Raw genomic sequence first — 17,342 nt, forward strand, 5'->3', positions numbered from 1 at the left:
GAATATGAAAAGATCGAAGTTAAATATCATGCTGATTTGATTTCAAATTTAACTAAAAAATCTGTTTCTAGTAAAAATCAAATAATATTTTAAATAAAATTATGTTAAATTTGCTATGAATATTTTAAATATACAATTTTCTATATGATAAAGAATAAATTACTCTTATAAATTTTTTATGCTCTATGAATCCTGTTTTATGAAACATTTTATTTTAGTCAAATACAAAATTGTAGACAGCAGAATGAAGAAAACAAAAAGTAGAGGAAGGGCACTAAGAAAATTTGTTGCTGAGAAGGTGTACTTGGAGTTGTACAGATAATAAGTTTCAGAGCCACTTTATGTGTATACTACCTGGAATGCACAAAAAGCTATCATGCATTGAAAGCCACTATTAAATAATCTCACTACTAAAATGGTAGAAATGGAGACACCTTTTGAGCTTGTGAGGATGTTTATATATACCATCACCTCGTTTGTGGTGATGGTAACCTTAAAAATACAATTAATGTATTTCACACAAATTCACTCAGTGGTACACTGAAATTGTATATTAATCTGTAATTATAAATATTAATCATATGCCTTTTATGTATACTAGTTATATCTCAATAATTCTGGGAGAAAATGATTTCATTCTATGGAGAACAGTAACAGGAGATGTAATGCTGAATAGTAACAACAAATGAACTGAAAAATCTAAAGAAACAGGTAACATGGAGTAAAAATAAACATTATAGACACTCTATGCCTAGAGCCACATGCTTAGCTGCTATCAAAGATGGCAGTAGTTTCCTTCCCATCTGTAACTCTGAGGAGCCTGCGAGACCCGTGGAGGCTTTGAGGGAAGAAGACAAGGAGTCAACAGGCACAAAGTATCCCCAGAACAACTAAAAAGGCAGGTGCTATGATAAGATGCTTTTAAAAAGTAGAGTATGGATGACTTTAGTTGAAATAAACAACAAAGGGGAAGTAGAATCTGTAGAGACCACCTCCAGTAGAGAGGCATGGCCCTAAGTTGAAGGATGGGGTGACCCACCTATCTCAAAATTGTTAACCCAGAAATATTCCTGTCCATAGGAAAGACAGAAACAAAAAAAAAAAAATAGAAAAGAGACTGAAGAAAAGGCCATCCAGAGATCGCTCCACCTAGGGATCCATCTACACTCATGAAACTCCACCATTATTGCTGATGCCAAGAAGCACTTGCTGACAGGAGCTTGGTATGGCTGTTCTCTGAGTGGTTGTACCAGCACCTTACCAATACAGGTACAGATACTCACAGCCAACCATGGGACCTCAATGGAAGAGCTAGGGGAAGATTTAAGGAGCTGAAGGGGATTGCAACCCCATAGTAAGAAACAACAATATCAACTAACTGTAACACCAAGAGCTCCCAGAGACTAAACCACCAACCAAAGAGTATATGAATGGAGAGATCCAGATAAATATGAAGCAGAGTATGGCCTTATTTGACATCAATGGAAGGGGAGGCCCATGGTTCTGTGGAGGCTTTATATCCCAGTGTAGGAAGATGCAAGAGAAGTGAGGTGGGAGTGGGTGAGGGGGTGGAGAAGTCTCCTCATAAAGACAAAGGGGAGGGGGGAGATGGGGAATGGAATGGGGTTTGTGGAGGAGTAACAGGGAAGGAGGTATCAATTGAAATGTAAATGAATGAAATGATTAATGATAAAAGGCATCAAATATTCACAGAAGAAAATGTGTGTTCAAATACTCGAGTGTATTTTAAATTTATGTGAAAAGTCAATGCCTCATCTTACTTCCTTACTGCTCATTTCAACAGTGTGACTTACTACCTTATCTGCAGTATGGCTTACTGCTTCCTACGAACTCAGCCCAGCAACGCAGCAGAGGCTTGATCTCTCTGACAACCACTGTGAGCTCTCTACTGGGCAAGCAGAACAGGAAGGTGGCTGGACCAATTGAAGATGACAATCATGAGACCATCTTCATGTCACTTACCTCCTTATGAGTTAGAAAATATGTGGATATCACCTTTAAAGAAAAAAAAAACATTATGCTCATAAAATTGGAAGGGAAGATAGCAAAGTAGAGCATCATTTGTGGGAATCATGCAAATTGGAAAGAGAATGGGAGCATGGCCACCTTGGACAAAGAACAGGACATCACTGAATAGAGCCAGTCCTCAGCTAGGGGCAGGGGACTGGGGCAGGCTGCCTGAAGCATAGAACCACTTGACCTGAGGCTGTGGCTCTACCCAAAGGCTACAAACACAAAGCCAGACAGACTACTACAAGGGCCAGAGGTGTGCAATGGACTCGAGTTTAAGTGGATCCTGTCACTGGATGCCCTGCTTAGTGACAAGATCATCCTGACCTTTGTCAACAGCAAGGCTACAGTATGGGAAGAGTCTCATCAATGGTCCAGTGTTTAAGGTGCTTCAGAAACCACAAACCTTAAACTAAGAAACAAAACAAGAATGGCTTGCAATAAATATTATTTGTATGTAACACTATTGGGATAGATAGATGATGAGATAGAGATAGAGATAGAGATAGAGATAGAGATAGAGATAGAGATAGAGATAGAGATAGAGATAGAGATAGAGATAGAGATAGAGATAGAGACAGATTAGAGATGAGATAGAGACAGAGACAGGGACAGATACAGATATAGATCTGTATGACACAGTGCAGTTTGAAGACAGTGGACAATGAAAAAGAGGTGGAAAAGTAGAAAAGGTGGAAGAACAGAGTGGTGTGTGCAAGTACAGTAGAGAGAGAGGTAGAACTAGAGATGGATTGGTGGTGACTTGTATGTGAGAAGAATGCAGTAGACCAGAGAATATGTTAATCCCAAGTCAGCTGGCAAGGTGGTTTATAGCAGCCTAGAGTTTGGGCACACTCAGCCCCCAAGTGAGTGGCCCAGTCTCTTAATCATCCTGTCTCTGAGCAACAGCAGGCTGCCTGAAATGACAAATGGTACATTTTATGGGTTGGACCTCCTCCAAAGACCTCTATGAAACATGTTGTCCCTGAAGCCATTTGGTATCCATGGTCTATATTATGGCCAGAGGATATACTGGTATCTACAGTCTGTGCTGCTGTCCCAGGCCACGTTGAAGCCAGAGGTTTATGTGTATGTCTATACTCTGTGCTGCTTCCTGAATCCATGCTGATGTCTGTGGCCTGCGCTGCTGCTGAGAACTATAATGGTGCCCATGGTCTATAGTACCACTGGAGACCATCCTGTACCCTATGACCCATGCTAACCCTAGAAGCCGTGAGAATGTCTACGGTTCATGTTCCTACTCTTTGTACACATCAAGGAAGCTTCCTCTGCAGTAGTATCAGTGACTGTAGGCTCACAATTAATAATGAGAGACATAGAAAGATTCTGTGGCAGCTTCTCCAAACTACCTCCACTTGACCCTCCAAAAAGAAAAGAAACAGCCTAACAGGAAACCACTGAATAGAACTCTCTTAAAAATGTGATAAGGAGAAGGAGATCCAGACTGTTTGTTGTTGGGCTTTAGCAGGAGAGGCTGCATTTACTCCTACTGTAACTGGATGTTAGTGTGAAGCAATATCAAAGGTGGGTTTCTCCTTCTCTGAGGAAAGTGGGTGGGTAATGGAGAAAGTTGAGTAACTTTTGTAAATGTGGCACTGGGAGGAAACAGAAGGAAAGGTCAATCAGGGTGTGCAATGAATAAATATAGTAATAAAAATTGAGATAAGGATTCTGCTGTCACAATTGAGAGTTTACAAACACTGCAGCCTGTTGGTCCAGAAAGCATTGTGTCCTTGAACTCAGCTACCACCTCTGTCTTGCCCAATCTTTTCACACCTACTTACTTGTAAAGTAATAATTTCAACAGCCATTAAGCATAGTAAGAATGGTATATTCTAATTTCTATGTATACAAATATTGTTTATAAGGAAAATGAATGCTGTCCCCTTTTAGATTGATCACTATCAGTATTTTCCAATTTTGTGTATTAGCTAAACTTCCATTTTGAAAATAGAAAACACAAAGAGCCCATCTCCTAGTTGTTCAACTTACTATTTTTTTTTTTGAGGGGAGTCAGTATCCTATGGAAACTAACTCTGAGGACTTGATTATAATCTTGAATCTTTAAATCTCTGAACTATTAGATTAGCAGGAGGTAATATGTCACAGTAATATGACAAGTTAAAGTACTGCAAGAGCTATGAATTTTATTTCATGGGGAAAATAAAATGAAGGTTATATTATTCAGATTGTTCTTCCTGTTTTTAAGTCATTTTATATTTACTTTCTAAGAAGCCTTACTAAGAAAACAATTCATTTCATCCATATTTAAACTATCCTCCATTTTTCAATCAAATACTCTCAAAGAGCTTCCCACATAGCCTCCCTGCTTTTTCTGCTAAACTGGTTCCATATGGCAGCACAAAATACTGAGTTTAATTTAAAAGAAGGCAGTAGAATATTGGCACCAGCCAATTGTGGATGTCAAGAGAGAAAATGCAATAGAGGTTTGCCTATTACTGAAAGAAGCTAAAGGTGATTTGTGAATCCTATCCACTGTCCAAAAACACATATAAATCCCAGTACCATTATCAGCAGCAGTAAACAAGTTCCAAAGATTAGGTAAAGTCAGCACTTGAGCCCCTGAGGCTTAAAAAGACTCCTAGGATGAACTGAAAGTAAGGGTGGAAAAACTACTGGAAATAAAACACAAAGCCATTTATGTTTACTTTAAAGCAAGGTTAAAATAACACACATATCATAGAGTATGATTTCATTCAAAAGCTTTGATAATTCAGTATCTGCTTTAAAATGTACATGGAATCACATGAGTATGTAAAAGAACGTAAGAAAACTTCAAACAGTAAATTTGATGTCTTCTATATTCAAAGGTATATTGGGTACTTCCAAATATGATGTTTCTGGAAACTCATGTAGAAACTTCCAAAACTGGCATGCTGAAATCTTAACTTGGATGGTGTTGAGAGGTAGGCAATTGTGAAGTAATGAAGTCAAAAGGGTAGAGCTCTTACGAATCCTCATGATTAGGACTACTGTTTAAAAGAACCAGAGTTTGTTCTCTCTGGTCTCTAACAAGTAAAAAAAAAAAAAAAAAAAAAAAAAAAAAAAAAAAAAAACAGTAAGAAGAAAGCTATCTGCAAACCAGAAAAAAAAATAAAGACCTCATTAAATATCATGCTTCTTGGTAATATAATTATAGAAAACAAATTCTCATCTTTTATGAGAAACTAAAATGTAATATGTAAGTTCTTTCAGAAGTCCTGTTCCAGGATTTTCATCAGAGGAGAAGCGATTTCACTGATACTTAAATAAAAAGGAAATGTATAGAAATAAAATGGCAAAGTGAGATAGCACTCATTATTTGAGTTTAAGGGAGCTTTGAATAGAATTATTTACTATATTGTCTTATATTTAGCCATAAATTTACTAGACTACTTTGATATTAACATGATATGAACTGCTAGTACATAATAGAGAAGAAAATCCTATGAGGTCCCAAATCAGTCTTTTTGGGAAAACTGTAGACTTCTTCAAAGTTTATAAGATTATGTTTCTGACAAGTGAGAACAATCTTTTAAATTTTGTCTTTGATTGGAAACCGTACAGAGACTATATAAGGCAAAAAAAAGCACCATATACAGTTTACAAACATTTATAAGGCAGCACAGTATAAGAAATCTTTTTTTTTTTTTTTTTTTTTTTGAGGCTGACAATTTTCTGGTAGGCTCTACAGATACTTGAATATGAGCATTTTTCCAAGACAATTAATTCAACTGAAGTCATTGCGTATTTAGTGATTCTTACATTCCTGGTATTTCAAACGCTACAACAGTGTAACAAAGGTAAGTATGACTTAGAAATTATTCCCAATAAATTCCTGTAAAATAAGAACAAATACGGCCTCTCACAGATTGTTCAAATTTAAACTTGTAAGAGTATATCATTTTTTCTTAATTTTACAATAATCGGTGAAGTCCACTAAATGAAAACTCAGATAACTCCAGTGGTTCACACATATAATATGACGTGACAAGAAGAGTTGTTAATAATCAATCCATAGGTTTTCTAGATTAATACCAATAATAAAATTGTGTCTATTTTCTATGGCAACAGAGAACACTGGTATCTCTACCTAACATTTAAAAAGTAAGCTTAATTTTTAAAAACAATGTAAAATTAAATTTATTTCTATGCATTATAATCTAGGCCAGATTTTTAGGTCAGCATGGAAGTCTAAGAAAATTAAAGACAGAACTAAAGAGATAGTTTAGCATTTATGAGCACTGGTTGTTCTTCCAGAAGTCCTGAGTTCAATTCCCAGCAATCACAGGGTGACTTGTGACCATCTGTAATGGGATCTGATGCCCTTTTCTTGTGTGTCTGAAGACAGCTAGAGTGTACTCATATACATAAACAAAAAGGATTCATTAAAAAAACCTAAATTGTTTAAAAAGAGAAAGAAAATCAAAGAGGACAATGTAGAAACGTAAAAATACAGAATTATGCAATAATTCTGCTATATTTTCTCCTATATTAGGTTATATTTTCCTTTATTTTTAAAATTGTGATGGATGATATTGAAAAAAAATATATTTAGTTGTGATTTAAATAATAAAGAAGAAGAGAGGACAGAGGGTTACTAAAGCAGAGAAAATAAACATGATGACCAGAGAAATAGAGTCCCATTGATTTTTACAGAATGGTACAAAATTCATCAATTTGAAGAAGAGAGGGGGACATGCAAAGGAAATGCAGGAAAAAATACAGGTTAGGCCACACATTGAGAAGAATAGACCCAACAGTTTTAAAACAGTGGCAGAATTATGGCAGAGGCTCAGAGGGGTACAGCAACATGCCTAGCAGGGACATCAGTGAGAAAGATAGATGCAGGCAAAGTATAAACTACTAATATGATTATAACTATGACCCAGAGAAGAATGAGAATGGAATAATCTTAAAAGTCGGTCATAGAAGAGAGAAAACTTTAACTGGCACAGGTGGCATAGAAGAGAGTTTTAGAAAGGATTGTGAAATGCATATCCACAGGATTATTAATAATTAAGATAGTCCCTGGCCTGTTACAACATTATTTATAAAATGAACATAACATTATCAACAAACATCACTGACTCAATAAGAACAATGATGAATTAAGATCAATGAGAGTGTAGATTGCTCATCTGGGTGGCCTCTTCTTTGTAATTGCCATAATGAGACCCACAGTTTTACACATCCTAAGCAAATGCTCAGCCAGCGAACTGTAGCACCAATCTTCAGTTATACTATTGACTGTCAGAGAAATTACACAGTACTTTCTTCTCACTTACCTTTGTTGCTGTTCAACACATCATTTTGTCAGTTGTTACTAGTCCCTCGATTTCTAAGCCTTTTGCTATTATTCATGTATGATGTGTGCATGTCATTTGGTTCTCTTCAAGTTTCATGTGAGTGTCCTGGTTATACTGAGAGCTGAAACAAAGATCATCTGTGATTTTCCCGTCATCAAAACTCAAAGACACCAAATAAAACAGTAATTGGGGGGACGGGGGGCAAACATTCCACTACTGGACCAATACAGTGATATGAACACTTCAGATGTGATTCTAACTTTGAAAGAATGGCCAAGACAGATGTATAATAAGCTATACTCTACACAAGCTTCTAATTGAATCAAGCTACTACATTCCTCACATGGCAATAAAATAATTAGTTAAGGATGGAAAATTTTCTGAGCTGAAATGCTTTAATAAAATTTGCCAGAGTAGATCTAATCTCTTAGGTACTGACAATTTTCCTCTGACAACAAATTATCAATGAATTCAGAACATTATCCCTAAGATGTTTAAATCATCTATAACTCCATATATTATTTAACTGTGGTTATTAAGATAATTTTGTAATACTCTGGTCTTTACAATGTGACAAACCTGTAATAAGCCACATAAACAAAATCAAAGACAACAATACAATGTATTCAATAAATATGTCATTTCTAAAGCAAATTTATCTTTAGCAATGTATTTTTCAGGCTTTAATTCTGCAATCATTTCTGATTGCTTTATCCTTTTATATCACTTGATGATACTTATTTGTATTTGGCATAGGTACAAAACTCAGATGAAATTATATTTAATGCACTAATGTTATTTGAAAAGTTAGAGAGATGACTTTTGCTGCTTAAATATATCATAAAAATAAAAACACACTATTTTGTTCTTCAGAATAATGAAAGGCAAAATGTTTTAAGCTGTGAATAAAATACAATAGTATAATGATAGATAATACTATTATCAAAATAGATACACAGGAGTTAAACTAAATTATTTAAGAAACATTTTTATACAGTAAACACAGAAAGGAATGAGGTAGAACAGGAGATGAAGCACTAATGAAATCAAGAAAATGGAAATTGTGTGAAAAAAATGTGGCCAAAATGTGGCCTAAAATGTGGTGAAACATACTAACTGCTGTTTCAGAGAGCACTGTTCCCATTCCCAGAATGCATAGGGTGCCCATCAACCATTCATACATCTAATTCCAGGAAGACTAATACCTGCTTATGACCTTCATTAGTACTTTTTAGTGCATCAACAAACAGATAAAGAAATAAAGAAATAAATAAGTACAAATTGTGCCCTCAGACTTGCACCTTAAACACTTTACCCTCTAAGCTATCTCTCAGCTTATTTTTCTGTGTTCATTAATAATTGGTCAACATCTTCCAGGGGGTTAAACATCATTATTAATATCATTTAAAATATAGTTTTGACATGGTTGGCTTTTCTAGAGAGTAATAGAAATTAACACCCTAAAATTGATTTCTAGTAAAAAGGGGGTCATGTTATAAATATGCAACTCTCCTAATAAATATTCCACAGAATCTCTTAAAATTTACAATTTAAAATCAAAAGTGCTACTTCCCTCACTTCGGGCAAGCTCACAAAAATCTGTCTTTAGAGTGCTTGCTTCATTTTGCTTTACTAAATAATACTCTACTCAGCATGTTTATATCAATTGAATGAATTTTCTACTTGGGAAGAATTGTGAGACTTGATGTGGTTTGAATGATATTGCCCACTAGAGGCTCATATATTTGAATAATTGTTCCCCAGTTGGTAGAACTGTTTGGGAAGAATTATGTGGTGAGGACCTTTCAGGGAATGTGTGTTAGTGGCTGTGGGCCTTGAAATTTAAAAAACCCCATGACATTTTCACTCACTCTCTCTTTCTGTCTCCTACTAGCATATTAGATGTAAGTCGTCAGATACTGTTCCAATGCCATGCCTGCCTGCCTGCCTTCCTGCCTGCCAGCCTGCCAGCTGTGATGTTGCTCACTGTGGTTATGGAATCACCTTTAGAATCTCTAATAACTCGAATAATCTCTAACAAACTCTTTTTGCTGTTATATGTCTTACTCACTGTGTCTTATCACAATAAAAGAAAGTATAAACCATATATCATAAAAATTTCATTCAACATAGTTTAGAGATTCCTTAATGTACATGTGTTAGTTGTAGAAAAAATATTATTTGAAGTGCGAACCCTATTACTCATGTTCCAAGTGCCTCACCACTCAATTTTTCATACTATATTTTCCTTATTTTAAATTTTACAGTGAGAAAAAGTTGATGAAGAGGTACTAGAAAAGACAAAGAAAGGATATCAGAAGACAAGCTTAAGGTTAACTTAAGAAATTCCCTTATAATTCTCAATGGTAAAATTATATAGATCTAAATAAAATTTAGAATATAGGAAAGTGAATTTTTTTCATTTTTTATTGGATATTTTATTTACACTTCAGATGCCATCCCCTTTCCCCATCCCTTCCCCCTTAGAAAAACCCTATCCTATGCCCCCTTTTCCTTTTTACACTTATACATTTTTAAAAAAATGTTAATCAAAGGCTTTATAAGTTTGGTATTGCTCAATCAGAGGTGTAACCCACTACCCAACCTAGATATATCAACTATCTTTGACTGGTGGTGACACGTGAACATCTGCCTCCCTGTCATCAACCCCCCCCCATCACCTAGCTTCTCCTCTCCTTACTCCTTCTCCTCCTCTCCTTACTCCTTCTCCTCCTCTCCTTACTCCTTCTCCTCCTCTCCTTACTCCTTCTCCTCCTCTCCTTACTCACTCTCTTCCTCTCAGTACTCCTCCCACCTTAGTTCCTCCTACATATCACCCTTCCTGTTAAAATGAAACTTTTCTCTCAAAATACAATTAGAGCATACTTATGCCAATTTGTACCAGTGAGGTACAAGATAGTCCTAATACTCAGTCCATCATTTTGTTGACTAACCAGAACCTCTGTCATCTCTCCTAACTAAAACACTTAGTTCTGAACCTGGCTTTTTCCTTGGCTTTAGAATGAATGTCAGCTGAAGACCATCCACTCAAATATTTTCTCTCAAGGTAAATAGCCAGGATTGGCTATGCTTTGTGCTTCCCACAATTATAGTTAACTCAGTCATTCTGGATTTCTGACAGGGTTGAAAACTTATAGGAAAGTAAATTTAAAGCATGCAAAACTGTCAGGAAAATTGTTCTTTGAAGGACAGTCCTTGAAATTAATACTTTCTGTTGCTGATGTGAAATTTCCTTCAGCAAATAACTGGTGAGGGGGAAGGAAAAATTTTCATTTTGAATTCTTGTAATATGAAGATGAATCTCAAAGTAAAGTATTCTCATTCTATCTCCAAATACAAAAAAAAAAAAAAAAAAAAAAAAAACCAAACAAACAATACAAAAGCAAAGCAACAATAAAACCAAGCGACAAAGCAAACAATATGAATGTAGTTATGCTTTTCAGGCACAAACTAATACCCTAATCCAAAATGAAAATGGGGAGCAACAACTAGAGAATTCTTAAATCAAAATCTTCAGAGACCCAAATATCATAGATACTGATGAAAGCAAGTAAAGATTTGAGGTTTGAATCATACTGCTTTTCTTAGGAGATCTAAGAATGGGTGGAATAGAAGAAACATTAAAGTAAATAAAAATTAATTGATTAAAGTCAGAAAATAATTAATTACATCATGCAAGAGAGTATCAAGATGAATAGATTTGCTGGGCGGTGGTGGCACACACCTTTAATCCCAGCAATTGGGAGGCAGAGGCAGGCGGATTTCTGAGTTCGAGGCCAGCCTGGTCTACAGAGTGAGTTCCAGGACAGCCAGGACTACACAGAGAAATCCTGTCTCGAAAAACAAAAAAAAAAAAAAAAAAAAAAAAAAGATGAATAGATTTGTTCATTGATAGAATATTTTCCAGGCATGCATGAAAAAATTAAATACAGACCTCAGTACAATTTTTTAATATATCAGATAATAATTAAAATTTACACATAATTATACAAAGAAAAATTAATAACCAGCAATAAGAGAGATTATAGGTTGAGGAAAAATCTAATAAACCTGAGTAAATAATGAAGAAAATGAAAATTTTATGAACAAAATCATAAAGCAGAGCAGAAAAGTAGTGGAGAAAATTTCAAACAGTACTGTGTGAAGGTTTATCTGATTTTATTAATTCATTTATAATAAATTAGTGACTTGCTGAATCATGATGTAGAGTTTATGTGGTATAAAATTACAATTCATTTTAACTTAAATGTCTTTACTCATTTTTACCCAAGACTATGAGAATGCAGCATTGGTTCTCATATGGCTCTATGCTCTTTGCCTGTTCATTGTTCCATAGCTACTTTTTGAAGCCTACCTCTCCAAGAACTTTATTTTGTTTTTCTTCTTTGCAGTAACCTAGAATTATTTCAGGGAGCTAGAGTAGAAACTGTCTTCCCTAACTGATATGAGGTGATAGTAGAGCCCATTCCTCTGAGTACATGTTATAAGCATTTGATGCTTTTCATAGTCATTTCACTGCCCCCTCTCTTTGCCATGCTATAAAAGAATTCTCCTGAGATTTCCATGTGAAAACCTGTTGGCTAGTGAAGATAATGCATAAAACTCTTTGTTTCCTGGATTGGATGATCCTAAGCCTGTGGTTCCTTGAAGTTCTTTTGTTACACTAGCCACCCTCAACTTTTACCATTTCATTACATGAATATTTTATTTTATTTATAGCTCCTATTGACATCTGAAGCTAATTCGTTCCATGTTCCCCAATCTCACTTGTATAAGACTGCTTCTCAAGAGTATATCTTACTGTGACCACTCACTCCATTTATTTGATGCGAACAAGAAACATCTATGTCTGCATTTAGCCATTTATATGCCAGAAGTCATATCACTTTTCTCAAGTGCTCCAGAGTCTTTTTTCTTCTCTAGTTTTCCAATCTTTTCTCCATACTTTTTCTATCACTTCTTATTTCTGTTATTACAATCTTTAAGAAGAAACATTTTTGTGTATTTCACATGTTCAGTAAAAGTCAAGTTTTATCATCTTTAGGCTATATTTTAGCTCTGGAAGTCTGTATAAACAGTTACTGTTAAAATTTATTATTTATGATTTAGCAAGAGTCGGTTACTACAGGCATAATAAAATTCTGAATTATATAGAACCTGGAATAAATATTCAGAAAACCTGTCAGATTTTGGACCTTCATAACAAAGTTGAAGACTTGAAATAAACTTAAATATTCCTATATAATGTGATTGACATGAAGCTGAAATGTGAAGTATAAGTAAGCACAGATCATTTGAAAATAATGACTTTTTATGTGTATTTTTATACCTATTTAATAACCTAATAGTTAGAAACTAGTCCTGAAAATTTTAATTTATTGGATATATTTGTAAAACATGTAATGATATAAATATTAGTATATTGTTATATATATTATAAAGGTAGTAACAAATGCATAATTGAAATTAAGAGAAAATTGAATCAATTAGTCATGACATGTAGTTTCCAGTGAGATTTTTTTTTCACTTTTTATATTGGATATTTTATTTATTTATATTTCAGATGTCATCCATTTTCTCCATTTCACCTAAACTAGAAAACCTCTATCCCATTCCCCTCTTCCTTTTTGCTTTTATACCATTTTAATTGCATGCAAGTATTAAGGTCAGTTCTAGGTTGAGGAACTAGCAATACAATAGTTGCAAATAGTCAAGGAACAAGCAAGACAATAAACAAATAGTCAAAGAATATGCAAGGCAATAAACAAAGTTCCATGATCACTCCCATGGTCACTATTACTAAGAGCTTATCAAGATGACAAAAATATCTGAGCTTACTTTCCCTGTCCTAGCCCAAAGTCATTTTCATATCTGAAGTCTACTTTTTTTGTTCTAGCCTAATGTCAGATTCCTGCCTGAAGCCCACTTCCTCATCCTTGGCCAATGTCAGACAGATTCTTACCAAGGAGCCCCAAAAGTTCTCCACCTCTCCCACATTTTTATTTCATAAACAAGACTAGGCCTGTCTTAGGTCATTCTGACAAGAATGCCTTCCTTAACCATCATGGAATATGCATTATCAAAAACAATGCACTTCTGTCTTAGGTTGGTAAGACTCTGTGCAGAATCTTACCCGTCCTTGGCTTGCCAGCTTGTTAAATTAATAATTCTGTCTGGGGGTACATTTTCAGTTTCAAGTGATGTACTTTGTCTGCCAACATGTTAAAGACAAGCTTTAACACATTGGGCAGAAATAAAAGTATTCCCAAGACAAAAGGGCTAGCATGATCAACCTATATATGCCATTGCTAAAGCTCGACCAAAATAGAAATACTGACCTCAGGCCATGGGAAATCTTATTAACAGTATCTGCCACATCAATGCTCAGTAGAGCAACATTCTTTAAATTCATCAGCTCACTATGCAAACTTAAAACATCCAGAGAGTTGTTAGAATTATGCCAAATACACTGCAAGTGTTTTTATGCTTTTTCCTATTGATTAATCACTATAATGTAAATTGTAATGTAATTAGTCATTATAATGTAAATTGTAAATTTTAGAAGTAACACAAATCCAATCTTAGTTGGCATGGCATTCCAGATTGCTCCTTACTCTTAAACTCTGAACCTCCTTCCAATAATTTCAATAGGATATAGAGCATCAATCCATTGTTCCAAATGCCTATCTAAATCCTTTTGTATACTCAACACATTAGTAACATTTTTTGTTAAATAATTAACAAAAGTATTTATTAATGATGATAGTACACGGGCTAAAATTATTAAATACTAAGAGAAATTTTGGACTAGTGTGGGGCCAGTGGACTTTGACCCAGAAAGAACTGGTAAGATTGAAGTAGGTTCAAAATCCGTGAGGAATCTCATAATTGAGAATGGAAGGCATTTGAACTGGCTGCTGGCCAGGATCTACCTGTCCATGAAACCCCACTGAGAGAACTATGACAACCAGTTACATGCTATCTATACATGCCCTGAGTGCTTAGCCAATGTGCTTCTATTCCTGGGTATCCATTCATGCAAAAGGTATTTATTTGAACCCTGGTTCACCATGAGTAAAGCATATTCATTCACACCTACCAAAAAAATAAATTAGTTTGGGCAAGCAAGGACCATAAACTTCATCAAAGGTCACCACGGGTGGAGCTGGAGGTCTTTTCATGGGGAAGGCCTTTGTACTAAAGAGCTAAGCCTAAATCTCCCAGAGAAGGCCTTCTTTCTCTCTTCCAGCCCCTCTGTACTCTGGGCACTCACTCAAAGCAAAACTGGATTCTACCCCTACCTGGGCTAGAGGTAGCCTCAAGGGTAGGTAATATTCCAACCTGTAGCTGGGTACATATGAGATTGAGAACCACAGCATCCATCACAGCCCCTGCTTTTCTCACTGCAGAGAATCACAGACTGGAATCGCATATCTTGGACTGCATTCTGCTTTCCCTGATGGCATGCCAGTTGCAGTCAAGTATTCAAGAAGCGAGATAAGCAGACCAACAGACTAGTATACTGGAAATTCATACTTTCATCAAAAAAGTCCATATGTTTTATTCAATCATCATATTTGTCAATGTAACAAAATAATTTTCTTATTTTTTTTTAGATTGAAGTAAAACAATATAACTAACAAAAGTTATCTGAAAATTTACTTTGATCAACAATTTTAACAATATAAGGAACCTAACTAATGAAACTGAACACTATTAGTAGCCTTTGCTCAAATTTATTCTTATTTTTTGTATAGTGAACCACAACAAAAATAAGGCATAGGTTATTTCCTGATGAATTTAAAGAAATATGCTTGGGTTAGCCTAATATCAAGGTGTTACTTTCTGATACTTTCCTTCTCCATTCTTGCTTAATGTCACAAATTACATATGAAGGTAACTTTTCTGGTTTGTGACTAAATATTATATATCCACTTAAACCATCAGTTTGTAAGTATTCCATTATGTCCATTTTTCTTGTCTTCCTTCAAACTTGAAATATACATGGGGAAGAATTTATGAAAGATCCAATCATAATAAAGGACAGTTGTGTTACTTAGGGTTTCATTGTTTTGAAGAGACACCATGACCAAGACGACTCTCCTTTAAAAAAAAAAAAAATGATTATTTAATGTATTTACATACAAAATGTTGCCTGTTCTCCTGGTCCCCGCTTTCAGAGTTCTTCACTCCCTACCCCCTCATTTTGCCTCTGATAGGGTGCCCCCCACACACATCTTTATTCCCTGGGGCACCAAGTTTCTATAGGATTATGCCCAAAAAACTCTTCTAAAGGACAACATCTAATTGGAGCTGGCTTAAAGTTTCAAAGGTTCAGTTTATTTTCATCATGACAGGAACAATGGCAGCTTGCGGGCAGGCATGGTACTGGAGCAGTTAAATGCTACATATTGATCTGAAGGCAATCAGGGATTACTATCTTCAACAGGCAGCCAGAAGAGGTCTCTCTTGCCAATGGCAGAGCTTAATCATAGGAGGAGACCTCAAAGTCTCCCTACACAGTGACCCAATTTTTCCAACAAGGCCACATCTATTCCAACAAAGTCACACCTCTTAATAGTGCCACTTCCAATGAGCCAAGCATATTCAAACCACCACAACACTCATTATTGTTCCTACTAAAACACACAGATGAAGTTAAAAGCAAACCATTATGGAAATCAGTATCAAAAATTCTTAAAAACTAAAGTAGATGTACTGTATGATCCATATATGCCGTGCTTTTTCATAGGCCCAAAGGACTCAATATTCTACTCAACATACACTTAGTCATGTTTATTGCTGCTCAATACAGAGTAATTAAAAATGGAACAACTTAAATGTCATTAAAGAGATGGGTAATAAAATATGATGCCTACTCACAATACAATTTTATTATGATATAAAAATTATGAAATTTTCAGAATAAAAGTATAAAACTAGGAAATATTTTGTCAGGTAGTATTTCAAATCAAGTAACAAACATCATCTGTTCTCCTTTATATATTTAGTTTAGATGTGAATAGATCATCTGAAATAACTGTCGAAACCTGAAGATACAACTTCTTAACCATTAGTAGAAAGCTATAACCATATGAAATACTTTATGATCTCTGTTAGAAGATTATAGGATAGTAGGTTCAGGAATATGAAAATCAAGGGAGAAAAGTATGTAACTACATCCTTTTTGTCTATTACTTTTAACTCCCTTACTGATAAATAAATAAAATCAAACTGTATTTCTGAAAGATTCTATCATAAGAAAGTGAAGACATTTAAACTCCAGAAGTTACCAGTATCTCTGTGTATCCATTCCTCTGGTCTTGTGCTTTAGTCTGGAATGTGAGTGATTCACCTGGTATCATTATCATCACAGAAATAATTGACTAAATCCTGTCATTATTAAATTCAAAACTATTTTTTTTGCCAGTTTCATTAGAAACTGTTTTAAGGGAAGATCATGAATTGTGTCCTTGCTTGGTTAGATCAAAATCAGATGTCTTGCTGATATTTTACAATTTTAAAACCAAACCAAAACTCTTCCTTTTGTCAAAAACAAACTCCTGAAAGCACTGACATTATTTTATTTCTAACTTAGCAATAATTTGCTTATGTAGTTTTCTCTAAGCACAGACTGGGTGAACAAGTTACTACCTGGGTCAATACCTTAGACTGAGAAAGCGCCGAAGCAGGAAGCCCTGCTCAAGGATCAAAAACCCAGACATATAAAACATGCTGCACACTGGCCTTGGGTGAGTGATTTGTCTACTGTTCTGATCTTAGTTCTATTAAATGCAATGCCCTAGGCACCAACACTAGTTAAAACAAACAAGCAAACAAAATTAGGCAATTCCAACTGTCTCTGCCAGTCTCTTGAACCCTTACTGTGTTCCAGCTAGTGAAGAACATGCTCTGGCATAATTTTGTCATAAAATAGCATGTCAGCGCACAAGCATTGAT

The sequence above is a fragment of the Arvicanthis niloticus genome, chromosome 13 (assembly GCF_011762505.2).
Source record: "Arvicanthis niloticus isolate mArvNil1 chromosome 13, mArvNil1.pat.X, whole genome shotgun sequence".
NCBI classification, from domain to species: Eukaryota; Metazoa; Chordata; class Mammalia; order Rodentia; family Muridae; genus Arvicanthis; species Arvicanthis niloticus.